Source organism: Protopterus annectens, chromosome 13.part0 (assembly GCF_019279795.1).
Source record: "Protopterus annectens isolate FY-2018-M chromosome 13.part0, PAN1.0, whole genome shotgun sequence".
NCBI lineage: Eukaryota > Metazoa > Chordata > Ceratodontiformes > Protopteridae > Protopterus > Protopterus annectens.
This window is the reverse complement of record NC_056747.1, coordinates 881,565,733-881,585,645: the sequence shown is the minus strand read 5'-3', so window position 1 is coordinate 881,585,645 and position 19,913 is coordinate 881,565,733. Positions and strand designations below refer to the sequence as shown.

Below are 19,913 nucleotides of genomic sequence, written 5' to 3'. Positions count from 1 at the left end.
AGTGAGGACTGTTACAAACATGCTAATGGGACTGGACCCCACAAAAATAAACATGCAAAGCATTCCTTCATGGATTAAGAACTTTATATAAAACTACTTCCATGGTTTCAAGGAACAAGCTGCAAATAAACAGTACATTTTGGCTCAAAGAAGGGTTACAAATTCTAGGACTCACTCCTGCAAGAAGCATGATCAGTGGTTCTGCAATAACATTTCTGCATCAAGAACTTGGGCAAAGAGCAGAGTCCTGGACTCTCAAAAAGGACATTAGGCACATGTGAGGCAATCTGGAAATACATGAGAAGGTGACAGTGCATCAGTCTGCTGGCAAAGTGTGCATTCTAACATCAGTAGACTATGGTATCCTTTTGGCCATAGATGGCACACACCGGGTGACTGGAGAGTCTAGCATGAGATGTGGGTCAGTCTCTGACACTGCAGTGGTTTAAAAACTGAAGTATGCTAATGGACTGTGCAGGAGAATGATTACATCAAATGTCATCACTGGAATAATGTACAGCGCAACCTCCAGCAAACTAAACAACAAAGGGTACAACTGTCTGGAAAGATGATGCATGTATCCAAAACTTCCCTTTCTCTGTCCAGGATTATCCTGGATAATGGAGCACTACTGAGGTCTAGAAGACAGCCATCCAAATGGAGGGAGTGTAGTTCCACAATACATAAAAGTTACCAAAATACTTCACACCCTAAGTAAGAAGGTATCAACATATGTCTTGGCGAATCACGGACTACCCAACAAAATTCTTACTATATGTGAAAAAATTGTTTATGCATGTTATACTAGGGTGAAGAGTTAATATAAACACTGGAAAATAAAGTATGAAGTAGAGACATGCTGGCTATATGGTATCTACCAAAGAGGACTATGTGGCCACAGATAATCTCTCTTGCATCTTGAATCTTGATCCTAAAGAAAGAAAGAAAGACTAATCAGAAGAAGACCTTAGACCTCTCTGTAAATTTCTCTGGAAAAGTCTTTGACATCTGGAGGTTGTTGGGTGACAGTGATACAGGCTTTCATCATGCAATAATAGGCTACTTACTATTCTCAGAGCCTCGATGAAATCCATAGCAAAAAAAAGTTAAAACCTCTTACTGTCCAAAAAGCAATAGCCTACTTCATCTCATGAATGCTGTACACATCAGAGTTGTAGGCATCTCCACTTACAGGCTCTTTCTTACCAGGAAAAGAAAATGAGGGCCGCTCTGAATGGCTAAAGGATTAAAATAGCTAAACAGCTGTAGCACTAACAGGAAGTGACTTGAGAAGGTTAAAATTAAGCAAAACCATTTCAAAAGACGATCTCCCACAAATGACATCAAAAAGAGCCAGGAAAAAATTGTTAACACAATCCTGCAACCTGGTTCATGAGGCTACACAGCTGTCTTACTGTTAAGGTCTGCCATCAGGGAAGGCACAACTAGATATAGCTCCACAACAATAAACAGACCATCAGATATGTCACGTCATGTGAATTAATTCTCGTGTGAGGTAACCCCCTCCCCAGCCCGTGAAAATCAGATAGGACACAGAAGAGATAAATGCTTGAATAAAACAGGTTGTATAATCTGATAACTCGAAAAGAGTACCCGACTCTTGCCTCATTTGTCCATACTCCAATGGGCCTTGTAGGAATGCCTAGAAGTGACTATCAGCATTCACATACAGGCTCTTTTCTGTGCTTCCAAGCCCTTTCAGGTCTTGTGTAGAATGCAAACAGTTGTAAATACACCTAGGCTTGGTGCACTAGCAAACAGAACACATTTCTAAGCTTCACAGCATGTTGCTAAGTGTATAATACAGCTCAGATGCCCTCTCAGACAGATTATATCACTGAATTACTTACAGTTGACTCCATGCCAAACACTGCCGTCCTAGTGACATGTGAGCAGACCTCTCAACTGTCCATAGTTTCACAGAATGTTCACATTTCTTCCTATTTTGGATCTGCTAATTACAAAATCTGTGGTTTTCTGGCAAATCACAGAGGAATGAAGTCACTAAATAATATGACATACATTTGAGTTTCAGACTTCACATCCTTCAGAAAATGTATGTTAACACAAATCCTGTTATTCTAGCAACTTTCTAAGACCAACATTTTAAATATGTCCTTATTGTTGGGCTTTTGTTCCCCCTATTATTTTAGGCTTTGCCCACATTTCTTGTGATAAGAGGTTGAGAGCTATGCATGTGACTCGTATGTACGCTACAGACACTTCTGTCACCACCAAACATACAGCTATTTTTTGTCATCATTTAAAGTTTGCCTTAATGTGCACAGTTATAACTTGGAAAGACACAGTGAGCTGGGGTTTATTTACTACAATTACTACTTATAACAAAAAGACAGAGGAACCAACAGCAGTAACTGCATACACTGATGACGTATAAATGCAAAGCTGCATCAAGAACAGAGCGGATAAAGAAAGTCAAAGTGCATACATAATCATAGTGCAATTCTACACAATGATTAGTTAATGAACAAACTACCTACAAAAAGAATGAATGACAGATTTACTGAAAGCTCAGATTAGTGTAACTGCAGTACTTTCAGCAAAAAGTCAGAGTTTTAACAAATTTGCTGCATTACTAAGTGTGAAGACACGTATACACAAAGTGACTGGCAGGAGGTATAAAATGAGTCTGTGCAATATACTACCAATTGGCTTTACAAATTATTGTTTGGTGTGGCACACATCTGCTTTATATAGTCAAAAAGCAAATGACCCAAGGTAGAATTCCCACATCACAAAGGAATTGTTGGGGGGGGGGGTTAAACAAAAGTAAAACTATTTCTCAAAAGGAGAGCTGACAGTCTTACTATACTGCAAACACAAGCATTGGGTTCGCAGAATCTGGCTCAGCAATGCAAGCAAAGTGGAAAAAAAGGTCTTTACAACTTCTGCAGAAAGAACAGCAGATGATTTTGATAATGTGGTGTGGTAGAGGTTGTTGTTCACAGCAGCAGTGAACAGGCAAAGGGCCAAATTGAAGAGAAAGAAATATTTAAATGTACATGCAATGGAAAATAAGGCTGTAACAACTTAATGAAGTAGCTGCAAGCTGAGAAGAGACAAAACTGCCATTGTGAAAACCGATATCCCTATGCAATATTAGTTACTTTTGTTGTTTCTAATACTCTGAATAAGGAATTGTTGCTTGAGATGAGATACAAATGGTGATGTATAACCAATCTACAGGATAGCCCTCAGGAACAGATGGCATTCCTGGAGAAATCTGGAAGCCAGGAGAAAAGAAAGTGATAAAGATCTGGAAGGATTTGTTTAATAATATTCTAAAATAAAGGAGAACACCAATATCCTGGAAGAAACCTGTGGTGGCTGTAATAGCTAAGGATGGTCCAGCTTCATATAGGTCTATTTCAATTCTAAAACATGATTATAAAGTGTTTATGTCAATAGCAGCTAAAAGAATGGCAAAATATTTAAAATTTTTTTTAAATTTAATTTAATATTTGTTAACTGGGAAAGTCCGGCTTGGAACGAGCTAATTTTCAGTGGAGGCCCGGGAAGAAACACTCCAGCCGCATATCTTTGTAACGTGGGAGGAAACCAGCGTACCTGGAGGAAACCCACATGAACGCAGGGAGGACATGCAGACTCTTCACAGAAGGCACCACAGCCAAGAATCGAACTGGAGAACCTCTTGCTGTGAGGTGACAAGGTCACCGCTGCACCACTGTGCCGTCCTATGATGCCAAAATAGATAGATATGGATCAATGTGGTTTTGTGGAGGGGAGGCAAACATTTGACAACATTAATAGAACAATGATGAGTCAGAAGGAAGCAGAATGTAAGAAAATACCACTGTTGTTGGTGGGTCTTGATGCAAAGAAAATATTCAACGGAGTAAGCTTGGGATTTTATGACTATGGCAGTCAAAGCATTTGGATTCCCTGACAAAATTATTAAGTTGATTAGAAGGATATGTGAGGGATTGGAGGCAACATTTAAAGTGGGGGGGATCCTCTCTGATAAATTATGTTTGAAGAGAAGAAACAGGAAGGGGTGTCCTCTTCCCCCCTTGTTGTTTGCGTTATATTTAGAACCACTGGCAAAGAAAATAAAGGACTCAAATATTTAAGGATATAATTGGTATGGTAGTCAAGAAAAGTTGGCTTTATTTGCGGTTGGTATTATTTTATAGTTGATAAAACCAGAAAATGACATTTGAGTTTTGTGGAACATTCTGAGGCAATTTCAAGTCTGTTTGGAAAAGAAAATTAATGAAGACAAAACAAAGGCAATAGCTGTAAACTATGTACCCACATACAAATTGGTTTGGCAATACCCATATTTATGGGGACATGATAAAATGAAGTATTTAGGATTGTGGATTAAAAAGAGTTCTGTTACAGCAGCTAAGGGATATGTGCTAAGAAACTAAACAGAAGATAATAAAAAAACTGAGAATTGGAAGCTCTGGTTAATGGACAAGCATAGCAAGATACAAGCAGTTAAAATGTTTTTAATCCCTTTAATTTTATACACAGGTCAGACATATTTCTATCAACCAGAGGAGAAGTTGTGGATACCAATTAATAAAGAGTTGAAAGATTGTATCTGGGAGGGGAAGGGGGCAAGACTCAAGGGGGGATAAACTGATCCTTCCAAAAGAACAAGGTGCCTCATTTGAAGGGGTATTTCAGAGCTACACAGTTAGGGCTCCTATATGTAGCACAAGCAGAAAGCTATAATTCAAAGTGGAAAAGGATTATGATGAAAACAGGCAGGAAACTCAAGAAACAAGGAGAGACTGGGATTTTTGATGCAGATCATTAAGAATAATAATAATCATACAGAATATTACATTCTTAAAATAGTCAAACATATTCTAAGAACTAAGCCAATACAGGGATGGAGAAAGGAGATTCTGCTGATAGGGATGGCAGCAGTTGGCTGGAAATTACTGGAGAAAACTGGTAAAGAAATCAAGATAATGGTAGCATATAATTAAAAGAGGGAAAGGTAATAGAATGGGAAGAGGCCAAGAATTCATTTTGACTGCAGGCTAGAGACTGCCTTACCTATCAAGGACTTGTATCAAAGAGAAATAAATAGGGGGATCCTAAGTGAAAGACTAGCATTGGTAGAGTTTTTAGTAGAATCTAAAAGAGAAGCTGCTGTTAAAGAAGGATAATTAGTAGGGAATATAAAATATTGCAAGATAACTATAGGAATCAATCAGAGGAGGTTAGAAAGGATTGGGAAGAGAGATCGGATAAGCAATTCACAAAGAAACAATGGAAGGATATATGTATAACTCCCAAACAAGCAAAAAGAGTCTACAAGATTTAGGATCTTTGCTTGCATAGGTATTTTTATACCCCAAGCAGACTCCACAGAAGTTTTCCTCGGGTAGATTGCACATGTTAAATGTTTGATGGGGAAGAAAGAAGTAAGTGGGAACATATTTTTTGGGAGTGTAATGATATGGACATTCTTAACAAATTCTCTGCAGACTACTCTGTCGGATACACTCAGTGAGCAAATTGAAGTAAGGAAATTATTTTTTTGTGCTGTGATACAGAACTGAAATTCTACAGATATAATAAGGCCTTGCTGAGATTAATTTTGGTGGCTGCCAAAAAAGCAATTACTAGAAAATGGAAATCAAAGTCTAAACCAACTGTATTAGAGGTAGTGAATACAGTAACAGAGATAAACAACTGGAAGTGGGATCTTCAGAAAAGGACAGGAGAAAATTGTAAGAAACAAATGGGAATTACAGGAACAATGCAAACAGAATAATGTTTTGGAGGAGGAATGAGGTTTAAGGGAAGACAGGAAGTGAATGACCTATGTAATGTTTGACTGACAGTGACTGGATATAAGTGATGCATAATGTTTGCAACTGTAAATATGGCAATTTTTTTCATTTATATAAATGTATGACTGCCTATGTCATAAGTGATAATTTAGTAATGATATTTCTTGCTTTAAACAATAAAGAATTACTGCTTAAACAAACTATTTGAAATGTTGAGCTGACCTAAGTTTTTTTATTCTCTTCTGGAGTGTGCAATAAAAATGCATCTGTTCTCAACTAGATGTAGTTTGAACCTTTTTTATAATTTCTTACAAACTAAGAAATTAAAGGGCTCTCTCTAATATTTCTCTCCACATTTTGCATAATATTTTTCTTGCCAACTTGGTGGCATAGAAGAATTAAGTCCTAGTCTCAGGGGGGAGAGATTGGAGGTTGGACATATATGTCTGGGGTGAAGACTCCATTACTAGGATCGTTGATGGAGACGGGCAACTGAGATGAGGTACCTGTTGTGGGGGGCAAGGCCTTCCGAAGGTTACATCCATCATGGAAATGGCTGATGCCCCTTACAAAGGCCATCTGCACTCCCTCCTGTGTCTACAGGGATGTACAATAGAGACATCAGAGTCATGACAGTAGACTCTTTAGCCCCCAAACCGATGGAGGCACCACTTTCATAAGGGAATGACTGGGCCATAGGACTCTCATCCCTGAGGGAGTGACTGGGCCATAGGAGTCTCATCCCTGGGGCAGTGACTGGGCCATAGGAGTCTCAGCCCTGGGGGGTGTGAACAGTTCAGATGAGTACCTAGGGGATAAGTAATAGTAAAGAGGGGAACCAGAGAGAAAGAAAAAGCCCCAAAGTGCTCTTTATATGGTACTCCCTTAATGCAACTCTTAACTTATGTTAAACTTTTCTTTCTGTCATTCAGTACAATCTACTACAGCCACTTTGGATGCTGACAGAAGGATAAACATGCAAATGTTGCTCATTTATGATACACTGAGAATTAAAATTCCTGCAAAGTGATCCATCTCGAGAAAATGTTCTGCTAGCATTACCAAATCTATGCTGTAAAATAGAAAACTGTCTAGAGAAAAGGTATAAATGTGTACAACAGTCTGAAAATCAGAGAACAAAAAAAAAAATCAAAGAAGAAAGACAGAGGTAGCTTAACACCCTGAAAAGAAATACAAATAAGTTTAAACTATGTTGTGAGCAGAAGTAACACAGCCATTTGGTTCAGGTGACTTTTAAGTTGCGTGTCTGTCTGGAAACGCTGAAAAAGAAATGCCGGGGTTGACAAAGACAATTTGTAAGCTGTAGAATGATACTGTTTTTGTTGAGACGTGCTTTGGCTTTACATATAAATGAACATATGACTGTGCCAACTCCACATGAACTGCAGAAAGAGGCAATTACACATACATTGCAGGTGCCAAGAAGAGCACTTTTGCCAAACATCAAAGACTGAAGCAATATTAACTTTAATCATACCCTGACTTAGGAATGCATTCCATTCTAAGGCATTAGAAAATTCTAAACATTTGGAGTAATTAAAAAGGGTGGTACCAGGTCTACCCAGCTTGCTTCTATGTTACAGTTAGCACCTTCCAACTGCTTATCTATCCATGCTAATTTAAAGCTTTCTGTTTACCCAAATCCTGTGGCCTTTAGTGGTACTCAGTCTTATTTTCCAAACTGCCCCTCCCCTTTGTAAGAGTAACTTCTCATATCCATTCTACATCCGCCACCCATATCCTCTTCCATCACTTCTCTTAAGCTTTAGTCCGCTCACCCTTTCCTTCCTTATCGCATATATTCAACATAAAGCCCTTCATATATTTTCTTCTCCAAAAAAACATTGTAAACCTCTGTAACCACTTTTCACAGTACAGCTGAGTCATCTTTGTTTTCATAACATTCTCTTCACTTTCTCTGTCAGCTGAATTTCATTTTCCATAAATAATCTCCAAAACTAAGCACAGTTTTTCCAAGTACATCCTCTACAAAAGGCCCCACAAAGCGGAATTATGATTTTCAGCCATACTAGATTCTACTCCTGAAGATATGTATACCAGAAACCATCAACCTCTCACTCTAGACCTGGTGATTCATTTTTAGGTGCAATAAACGTCTGCAAATCTTTTTCCTCATTGTGACTGTCAACATCTTTCAATTTACATTACATTTTAATTTAATACTTCTTTCCCCAAAGTGCTTAATTCTGCACTTATGTGCAACATAGTCTATAAGAATATGTTAATCACTAATAATATATCGCTACTGTTTTTCCTCATATACTTGACTATACTATAACAGCTGAGAATAGTGACCTAAATCCAGATCCTGCTTCCCAAATGTGTGGGAAACACCTTCAGCTTTCATGCGCAACACTCCATCTGTATAGCACAAACAACAAACAGGACTGAACAGATCTTTGCGTAACACAGTACAACCCATCCACACTAACAATAATTGAATCCTGGGTAAAAGACAATTGCATGGCATCCCAGTAACTACAAGAAAATTTTCAATGTATCTGCTATGACTCAGTGGGGAAAAAAAAAAACAAAGTGACTGGAGTCCTCTTAACTTTAAAATCAAGCTTCAAATCTGTTCCTTACCCACTTAAACATGGGTATACTAACCAACTCTGGATAGACCAGGGACCCATCAATGGTTTTTATCTTGCGTGCATAACAAAACTTTCACAATACAACACAGTTGCTTTATCTCAAACAGTGGAAAACTTCCTGTGGGGGTACCTCACATTTCCATCTTAGGTCCCCTGCTGTTCTCCACCTTTAATAACAACCTTCCTCTTGACTTGTCTACTAAAACTGTACACTGTACACATATGATTGATCGTATAATGCTGACACATGACAAAAACCTATCTAAACTTCAACAATATATGGAACTGGCTACTAAACATGGGCCTTAGTCATTAATTATATAAAAACAAATGCAATGTTACTTGAAAGTCTTCATTTACTTAAAATCAAAATGATAAAAAAAATGTCGACCCAATAGGCAGTCCACTTCCAACATGATCAGTATCGCTTTTTCATCACACACCGACCACACAACTCCTCAAAATCTTACCAAAACTCAATTTGTCCTGTAAATACTCAAACATTTTAACCCCAAAAGCCAGAAAATCCATAGTAATTCAAATGTTTATTCCGAGGTTAGACTACTGATTGCCTAAATGTGTCCTAAATTCAGCTCAAAATAAGAATTCTACATGTGGAAGTTAAAGTACATAAATGTATAGCCCTCGCTGACCCCAGAGAACACAACTGGTTCATTTTGTAAAAAAAGCAAATTAGATAGCAATAACAGCAAGGAAGATCTCTTACTTAACGGTACTCAAGATGTTACACTGCTCTTTCTGCCCACCCAATGCAAAATCAAACTACAGCACAAATATTCCATATACATCCTCCTCAAAGAAAGATGACACTTTGTCACCTTTATGAGACCCCATTCACCAAAAACATAGGTGAAAAAACATTTTTAAAACCTGCTCCTCCCTGCCTCATGGAATTTATTGCTTCAGGAAATAAGATCAACTGCAGACTTCCAAAACTTCAGAAAGAACCTTGTAAAGCACCTTAATGAAGAATTCAAATGCCCATGCTCTGACACGTGCTAATAACCACACAGCAGAATAGAGATATTCATGACTGCTTGTGCTTTGAGCTTCCATCATTAATTAGATGACTATACCACTACATGTGCATAATCACCATTATATAAAACCATTTAAATGCATTTCTGTTTACAATGTATGCCAGTAATATACTACCTTGTACAGTACACCTGTGTAATAACAAGCTGTTGCTGCCTAAATGGCCTGGATTACAGCTGAAATGGGCAAGTGGACTAGCGCCACTTACAAGGTTAAGAAAGAAAGTTTACCAACACAGGGTGCTCTTATCTTAGTGCATACAGTCTAATCTTTCACTCTAAGTTCTCTCATGTTCAGTCCGAAGTGCAAGCCAAATACTTCATGCCCTTAGCTCTCCTGCACTAAGGTACAAATGTGGAACCACATTACCAACAGTGCAGTCAAGATTGAAATCCCAGCACCAGCAATGCCACTTCTGAGTGCTGACATTCTTACTGAGACTATGGATCTGCCAGCATGGCTATGTTCATCATGGCCTCCCCAAAATGTCACCAAGCTCTTCTCATGAAAACATCTGGCTCCCCTATCCAGACTGCTAGCTTGTTCTTTCTGACAGTACAGTAATCTCTGCATGCTTAGAAAGGGCTGTCTGATCAAATATCCAGCAGAGACTCCATATAGGTGCAGAGCTTAGTATTCACTACACAGCCCTAGTATGTTCTGTCTTAGAGGCAAATAGAGTTGACAGTATGGAGGGGGACATGTTGAGAAACTGCACCTCTGTAAGTCCTTATAAAGAAACATTGCAGTATCCCCCCAGCAAAACTGGAAACAAGCATCTTGGACAACAGGTAAGGGAAATAACTCCATATTACTAGAATAAATGAAGAAAGTCTCTCACTGTTCAATTTATTTATTTATCCTTTGTTGGACAAGTGGGTACCACGAGGCTAACGGACACTTTTTAGAAGAAGACCTGAGGTGGTATTTATACTACTAATGGAAATATGATCAGGGCATTGGACATCTTCCCCTACTCGTCATTGTTGCGAGTGGGACTCATTTTGGAGCAGCACTTCCTGCGTCCATGCCAGGCACAAAGCAGAAACAGGAATGCAGATGGAGAGAGGAGTAGGTGATGGAGTAGTAAAATAAATGAAGGAGGAAGCAAGTATCGTGATCAGAGAATGTATTGCAGGATTCAGAGGAACTGTTTCAAAGAAACCTGTCTGATGGAGATGACTCAACAAATGATGGATGTATAATTGGGAGGGTTGCAGGATGATTTACTTAAAGACATGATGGTGCAGAGTGAGCCAGAAAATAAAGGAGATGTTTCCTGGGGAGATGTTACAGAGAAAATACAAAAGGAGGATGCAGAGACAATCCTGAAGAATACTGGTGAAATGGAAAATGAAACATATGCAGAGAAAGAGAAAGAAAAAGAGGGCAAAATTTGAGTAGCAGAAAAGAAGGCAAACGAAAATGAAAAATGGGTATGTGGTAAGGATTCAAAGTACAGAAGGCAACGAAATGGACAAGTATGAAGTGTGGGACAATTTAATAGCTCCTCTGGGTATAAAAGCGCATTAGGTAAGAACATTTATTCTTATTAACAGAGGCATTTTGTGACATTATATCTGAAAATGTTTTTTCAATGGAAAATTTAAGAAAGACTGTTACCCATGGAATCTTTATGTAATAAAAGCATTTAACAGGGAAACAAAAAAGACTCATGTACAATTCCGAAAAGAGACAGAAAGAGAGACTTTGAAAGGACATCTGAAAGTTTTATGTAAAGAAATACTGGACATTGCAAACGTTTATGACAAAAGGGGTTTATAGACTGGTGGCTGAGATTGTAATAGTGTGTTAAAAATAGAAAAAGAAAAGTTATACGTATACCAAGAAAAATAAATGTGGAGGGAAATAGGGATGTTGTAAACTACTGGGCACAACCCAAAACATTTTTTTTGTGGAAATTAAGAACATTTGATAAATAAGTGTGACAAATGAAAATGTATTAGTGGGGAAATGGGACATAAGGAAAAAATGTGAATTGAAATGTTATAAACGTAACAAACTTGGACATTTACAGATGGACTGCAAAAATAAAAATAACAGTAAGGAAAAAGAGAGAGAAGAAACTGAACATAGAGACATTTTAGAATTAGTAGAAACAAGAAAAAATGGATGAGAAAAAAAATAAAGAGGGTGTAGAAGGTTCAGAAATAAGTGATGAAGATCACAAACTGAAATAAAAGAGAAAAATAATTCTATTTGTAAAAGGGTAAATGACAAAAAAAATGGAAAATTTTAAGGGATAAGCACAAAAGAAAAAAAGGGAAAGTAGCTGGATGAAATAGAACATATACAACTAAAGATTGGGGGTTGGTATAACGATTAAGGTGTTTGACTTACAGACAAAAGGTACAGAGTTTGATTCTCACCTTTGTGAAGGAAACTTGGTTAGATATAGAATGGTCTACTACGAAACCTAGCCCAGTAGTTAGCTATGAATTTATAAAACCATGAATCTAAGGAAAATGGAAAATGTAAATTTTAGAGTGCCTTCTATAAATGTGAAGTGTATTAAGAGTGTCGTAAGAATACAATTTTTGGAGTGGTGTAATGCATGTGCTGTAGATGTAATGATACTAGAAGACACAAGATTTTTAACATTAACAAATGAAGAAAGATTAGAAACACAGAAACTATTGGGAGTAAAGATAATCTGGAATTTGGGAAATGAGAGATGTTCTGGAATAGCCATATTCTGTAGAAATACAGTAGAGATATTAGATTTACCTTTAGCAAAAATGTGTAGATTAACAATTGTAGATTTAAAATGGAAAGAACAAGTCTACAGAATTACAGCATTGTATGCTTATACTAAGTGTAAAGAAAGCTTATTTCATCAGATTTTAGGCTGCGTGGTGATAAATATGAATATTCTAATAGGAGACTTTAAAAGTGATTTAAGAGGCAAGTGTAAAAATAAAATAAATGATGAGAAAAATGTTAGAAGTTATAAGATGTGGTAAGTTAAAATTTTGGGATAAAAATTCATGGACTTACAAAAGGGGTATCTATAGAACTGAAACAGATTATAAAGGGGTACGTATTCAACTGAAATAGATTATTTTATAGTATGAGAAGGTTTAGTCACAGTAGAGGAGGAGATGGCTGAAACAGGATTTTTCTGATCATCTCACAATATGGCTAGAGATAAAAGAAAACAAGGACTATATAAAAATAGGTAGACGAATAAAAAGGATAAATGAGAAAGCATGGAATGAAGAAGGAAAGAGATTAGTAGTATAGCTATGGAAAGATCATATTACTATGAGAACATTTTATAAAAATGGTCTGAATGTTGTGTGATATTTAAGAAAAAATATACAAAATGTTTTTTGACAGTGGTAATATGATGTGAGAAGAACATATAATGATGCACTGTAAGACTTAGAACATAATGACAGAAAGTACTTTGACAAAGAAAAAGAATTACAAAATGCAAGAACTGTTATATAAGCAAAGGTATTTTCTACAAGGAAAAACAGAAGTATCATCAAGTTACCTAAGCAGATTAGTAAAGGAAGATGGTAGTGTTATGACAGAAATAAAAAATGTAAAAGGAGAAAGAACTCAGGAAAAGATTATAAATAGTGTCGTACAATATGTACAAGAAATATTTTTAAAAAAGGCAGTGAAAAATATGTGGAAAATAAAAAAAAATACACAGAAAAAGAGACTAAAAAATTGGAAAAGGAGATTTATTTAAATGAGCTAGATAAAGTATTAGGAGAAGTAAAATAGATTTGCCTGCAGGCCCAGATTGAATAGGATATGAAATGTATAAAAATGTAAGGGATTATTTTTTAAAGATTCTGAATGAATGGCTAAATGAAGGTCTTATGTACAAAGAATTATGCCAGGGCACTTCAATGGGCTAGGCTTGTAAAGGCCCCAGGGCCATTAGCCTAGTACACACCCATGAACCTATGCTGTAGAATACTTACATTCATATGGAAGAAGGAAGGCAGAAGAGAATTAAATAACTGGAGACCAATAGTACTGAATAATAATGACTATAAGATCTTTATGAAAATAATACAAAATAGATTTGAAACTAAATGTGAAATATGGAAGACAGCATGTACAGTTAAAGGGGAGGACTGTCAAGAATTATTCATGATAGTTATAGAAATTCTGGATGATATTATGAACAGAAAAGAAGAAACAAAAATAACAGGAGACCTTAATAAGGCATTTGATACAACTGGACATTAAACCTTTTGAGTAACAATGAAAGAATACAAGTGAGAAAGTTAGGAAATTATGTATGTCAGCATATAGGAATAATAAAATAAAAATGCTTGTCAATGGCTGGTTAAGCCAAGAGGTATAAGTGAACAGTGGTGTACGACAGGGATGTCCAATTAGTTGTATACTCTTTGCATTAGTTATGAATGTGACAGTATGTGAAATAAATTACAAAATGAAGGAGGCGGGATAAATAACACCTGAAGGGTTAAGAATTCCAGTTCTGTTGACACATGCAGATGGCATAATAACTGTGAAAAAACAAAGTTTGGATAAAAAGAAGTAATAATTTGCACAAATGAGTCTTTAGAGATGATAGGGATGGCTTTAAATAAAGAAAAAAGTAAAGGTTTAGGTGACAATAGTAAAGATCAGGAGTATATATTTTACAAAGAATGAAATTTATGTGTTAGGTATAAAATTTGGGAATAAAGACGCAAGTAGAATTCAATGGGAAAAAAATAGAAGAAGTAAAGCAAACATTTTCTGGAGAACATATAAATTATTACTCAGAAAAAATACTTACTTGATTAATTCAATACTGATGGCAAAAAATAGCATACTTTGGCAAGTATTATTTATGTTGCCAACAGTATCTGAAAAGGAATTATTAACTTTTTCATTTATGTGGGGTTCTAGAGTAAACCCAGTAAAAAGAGGAGTTTTGTATGTAAATAAAGAAGGCGACTTATCCTTAATTAACCCATTGGTACACTGCTTCATTACATTTGTACAGTGTTAAAGTGGATAAATAAAAAAGATGAGAGATTAGTAGTAAAACTGTATAAATGCAAGTGTGTTAATTTTTGGTGTATGGTAAAAAAAGAGTAAACAAGAGAGTGTATAAATGAAATAAAACGTTACCAAGAAAAAAAATATTTTTCTGGAAAATAAAAACTGACGATGCAGAAAAAGACAAAGTATGGCATAAGAATGTAAAGATAAAACATTATTATGTAAAACCATGGGAAAATATAACAGATTAAAACATTAAAGCTATAAAAATAAGAAGTGAATGGTGTAATCAGAAAGTAGTCTGTCGAGATTTTCTGTGGATACTGGTAATAGATAGGTTGCCAGTAAAAGGAAATATGCCATAAAAAAAGAAAAATGATAGAACATGTTTACATTGCCAAGAAGAAACTACATACATAACATGCGTCTTTGAAATGTAAGAGCAAAATGTTAGGAGGAAAACTATGTAAAGAAGATGTTTGAAGATATAAAAGAAGTGGATAAAATAATCATGGATATGATTAAATATGGATATTATAAGAATGTTGTTGTTCTTCTTTCTGCTTTTCTCAGTTAGGGGTCGCCACAGCGGAACTCCGGTCTGCTAATGATTGGCAGTAGATTTTTACGGTGCCTAGGTGCCAGCTCGACACCCAACCTTCAACGAAGGCACGCCCTACGCATGTCTTTCGAACGCCACTTGACCGCGGGGAGGACATGCAGACACCACACAGAAGGCGCTCCAGCCAAGAATCAAGCGGGAGAACCTCTTGCTGTGAGACAACACTACCGCTGCACCACCACGGCTACATGGATATTATAAGAATACAAGTAAACGAATATGTTAAAAGAATAGATAAAAAGTTATTTTATGTGATATGGGTTATATGGACTGAAAGAATAAATGAAATTTTGTTTAACGGTAAATGGATTTTAGCAACAATATTAAGTAAAATCAGATGGTGGTTTTGGAAAAAGGAGTGGGGGTCTAATAAGGATGAAAATTTAGCATGACTGTATAGGAAATTATGAATATGTGTAAACAGATTTGTATATTTACAAGTTTGTACATATGTAAATATTTTGTAAATAAGGGTTATTTTTGTATATAAACAAAGGACCCCTACTCTTTTCAGTAGGTGCCGTAACATCATTTGCATTCACCTGAGCTACTATCAACTTAAGCAGATGGGACCTCACTTTAACATCACATCCAAACGATGACACTTGAGTACAGCACCACCCTTGTTCTGCACTGCAGTGTCAGTAATCAATCTACCTGGTGTGAAAACAGAACCCACAGAATTCTGCTGATATATATATATATATACATGTACAGACATATAACCACATACAAGTAAATACAGCTAGAGATATTGAACCTTTAACCTTATGTAAGTACATGAATTTGTGCGCTCCACTTGTTCACTCCTGTTCCAATTCCACTCCTGCGGGGTTTCAGGTAACTCTTTCTGCATAAGATGGATGCTGATTTAAGACAATATGTCCAAGTTGGGAAACATCACTGTTGCAGCAACCCCAGATTATCTAATTTCACATAACTGGGATCATGGTTTAACATCGCTTTTAAAGAGCATACCAGTTTTGAAGTTAAGAGTAACCCATATTTTCAACTGTTTAACCCTTTTTTAGTTTGTATTTAGCTTATTATAACAATATGCACAATAAGGTAACTTGCTGAAACAGCATACTAATACACCGTGCTATGTAAGTGCATAAACACATGTATTGTTATTTCTTTGGCAGTGAAAGCTCCCTAGACTATTGCTTTAACAAAGACGTCAATCAGCAGCTTTTCTCAGTTGACTCACCCTAGAAACCTGCAGCCTGATTGGCCAATTGTGATGTTACACTCCCTGACATGAGAATGTCAATAAAGCACAAAGAGGAAACAGTACCAGAAATGCCAGCTTCCCAGTTAAGTACTGTTTTATGCATCACAGCTTGTTTGCGCCCTCAGTGTCAAGCAGAAAATCATCAATAAATGAACAGAAGAATATTAGACTGACAAAGCAAAAGTAGTTTCCTTTAAAATAAAGCATTTTCTAAGCACATTAAAGACCGCTCTAAATAACAGAAAACTTGAACACATGAAATCAGTTCAAATGTACTCATCAATTTTAAATGTACACAACCACAACTGGGATTATCATTTAAAAGAGGTTCACACACACAAATATTTCTATGTTCACTGTCTGTGGAGGGGATGATACAGGCAAGACAGAAGTGGAAGAGGATGCTTTGCTGCATATACTACACAGAGAAAACCAAAAGCATGTTTCTTCTCCAAGTAATATGTTTACAGCCAAGATAATTACAGTCAATAATGTCAGAATTTTTTGTAACCTTTGTGTAATAAAAACTACCTAATATGGAACTTGGTACATGAGATCCCAACCACTTAACAAAAGAGGTGTTAAGGCTGTTTTAAGTTCTGATAACTTACCAAATACACTTGTTAATGGAAACAAATTCTACTATTAGGATATACAGAAAAGTAAACACAGAAGCTCTCCTTCCATGAATTGTAATTGAAGCCAAGAAATATCTTGGTCACTGTCCATTTTTGTGACTAAACTCTGATTCGAACATTATATAATGAAGGCATTCCATCTTCACAGAAGCTCTAGGAAGACAGATACCAATTACTTTACATCATTTGCAAGGGGGTTGCGCAATTTTTTTAAATGCTTTCCAAGATCGTAAAATATACATATATCATAGCTACAAAACATTTGGCAAGGCAATTGCTCTTATTTCAGTGTTGCCTGAGGTTAAAAGAGCAAGAACAGCTCTCTCAAAAAAGAAAATAATGTTGCACGTACAATACGAGAATTAAACGAGAATAATACAAGAAATGCATTACATGCTTTCGACATGTCATTAGACCGTCCATAATAACAACCCATCTCTTCACTACAAAAGCAAGTTCAACAGTCGGAGTGCAGTGTGTGTTCACTTACAAACAACAGCCTCAATAATCCACTGTATAGGACTACAGCGAACTGAACACAGGAACAAGAAACATGCAGAGAGAGACAGAAATTAATATATAGCAAAGCTAAATGAATGAAAACTGTTTGAAAAGAACAGAACTGGCCTTCCAGAAATGGAATGGAAGAACTGGGGAGTGGCATAGACATTAATACTGCATGCACGTGGGAAAGAAATCAGACTGGATACATAAGTTCTTCAGAGTAGAAAAGGTAAGAAATGAGACTGGGAGTGGGCTAACTAAAGGGGAAAGGGTCACAACACGAAGGAGATATGGGCAGAAAGAAAGGAGAACTAGAAGGTAAAGGTGAAGGATGCAATTACGTGCATTACTGATAACAAAAAATAGAATCTGGGGGCCACTCTGTGGTCTGCCACTGAAAGAAAAAAAGTCTGCTCTGTCATGTCAATGCGCAACTGCCCAAAGATCAACTTACTGACTACAATATCCCAAAAGTAAGTAAAGTTTGTTTAAGATGCTTTTGCAGAGGTCTGTGTCAGTATTTCCCTCTTATCTGAGTTGCTGCAAACTCAGATGCAGTATACTTAAAGATTGGGGTTATTGAAAAGGAGCCCAGACTATGAGAGGAGAGCAGGAGGCACTACCCACCTGTGAAAAATGGGTGTAGGACAGTATATACCCACACACTTTATTTACGTTTGTAAATAGGGTTAGCTGACCTACTTCACTCACTGCCCCTAGCTTAGTGGGACTAACCTAGTCAACAAAAGATAAATAAATAAACAGAAAATACAATTAAAAGAAAAACAGTAGCATAGTTGTGCAAGGCATAGAATACAGCCAAGTGAATGAGACATTATACAATTTTTTTTCTTTCAACCATGTATATAGTACAATTTATATATTGTCTTATATGTATATACAGCAATTACATGAATACGCTTAAGTGCAATTAAGTGTTAAAAAAAAGAAAGGCAATCTAGCTGCTTATGGGTAGCACCAAATGTAACATCTAAATAATACCCGACTGTGAGAAGCAGGAGCAGACTGTATTGTTTTCCAGCAGTTTATTCAATTTTAATCTACATTCTTTGGCTGTTTTATAGTACTTGGTAGTTGAAAATATAAGAAGGGACATATACTGTAGCAATACACCAGGTGGTGATAACATGAACCATGGAAGGGTGGGCATAGCACACCAGTCATTGGTAAGTAAAAGTAAATACAAAGAAATTACTTCCTGGAAATGACTAAGGCAACCTGACCTGTACTTGTCCATTACTAGTACTAACAGCTTTTAGTGGGGACTGTTTAAAAATATACAGAGCTGTATGGAGCTGAACAAAAACTGAGGAAAGGAATTACAAACAAAAAGACTATCACAGTTTAGTGAGAATACTACCACTAAAGAATAATCTACTGAAAAGCAACAAGAAGCAGGTAAACATAGAAGAACTTATGAAAAAATGCTTCTGTACATAGAAGATGGAGCTTATACTCTATGATGAAAGGCGGTATGATGAAGCTTTACTCCATTTTTTAATATCACTACTGTACATTTAAGGGACAGAAATCAGAGTGGGTACGTATCTAGATAAGGGCCTATAGATGTGGGGAAATGAAGTGTTGAAAAAGATGACTTGGGAATAAAAGCCATACTAGGCAGCTGGGCAGCCTAGAAAAATAAAATGATATTCAGACAGTCGAAGACCCTCTGGGCAATGAAAATAGAAGCACAATTCCCAAAAAAGCCAAACAGTTGCAGAACAAAGCTTAGTTCATAAAACCAAAACTGGATGCAGTATGAAACAAACCAAACAATGCTGATACTGAACAAGTGTTTAATAAAACAGAGCTTTCAGGTCAAACAAACCCTTCATCAGTGTACAAAATACTAACACATACTAACCATATTTATGGTATCAGAAATCATACAGCCATTAATTATTCAATTAAACAATCAATCCTAGTTAAGGACAAACATTTTTAAAAACACAACACTCTATTTCAAACACATTTGTTTATATCTTAATACAGGTTTTAGAGAAACAGTCTGATTTAAAAACCTGGTGACACATCAGCACAAAGGCGTATTATCCATTAATATTCCTTCATCTCAAACTTATTGTTCAAGTCTCCCCGTTGTATACCTTTATACACTCTAGCTATCACCCTAAAAGAGAATTTATGTGCATTTCCATATGTAATGATGTGCTTAGCCAGGGAATTAGTATCAATCTTTCTCCTTATTTCTGAATGGTGCTCAGTTATTCTTTCTTTCAGTTTTCTGGTGGATTTTCCAACATAAAATGCCTGACATCTGTTACAGGTAGCCAGGTATATTATATTCGTTGTAGCACACATTGCTAAGCCAGAGAATATATCATTCTCCCTAGTTATTGGATGTTGAAAAACATT

At 36.4% G+C, this 19,913-nt stretch overlaps 1 protein-coding gene across 19 annotated transcripts in view; it reads right to left on the bottom strand.

Moving 5' to 3' along the window:
• The window catches only part of MSI2 (musashi RNA binding protein 2), a 2,403,248-nt gene that overhangs the window by 1,074,088 nt on the left and 1,309,247 nt on the right, over positions 1 to 19,913 (bottom strand). The window lies entirely within an intron of this gene.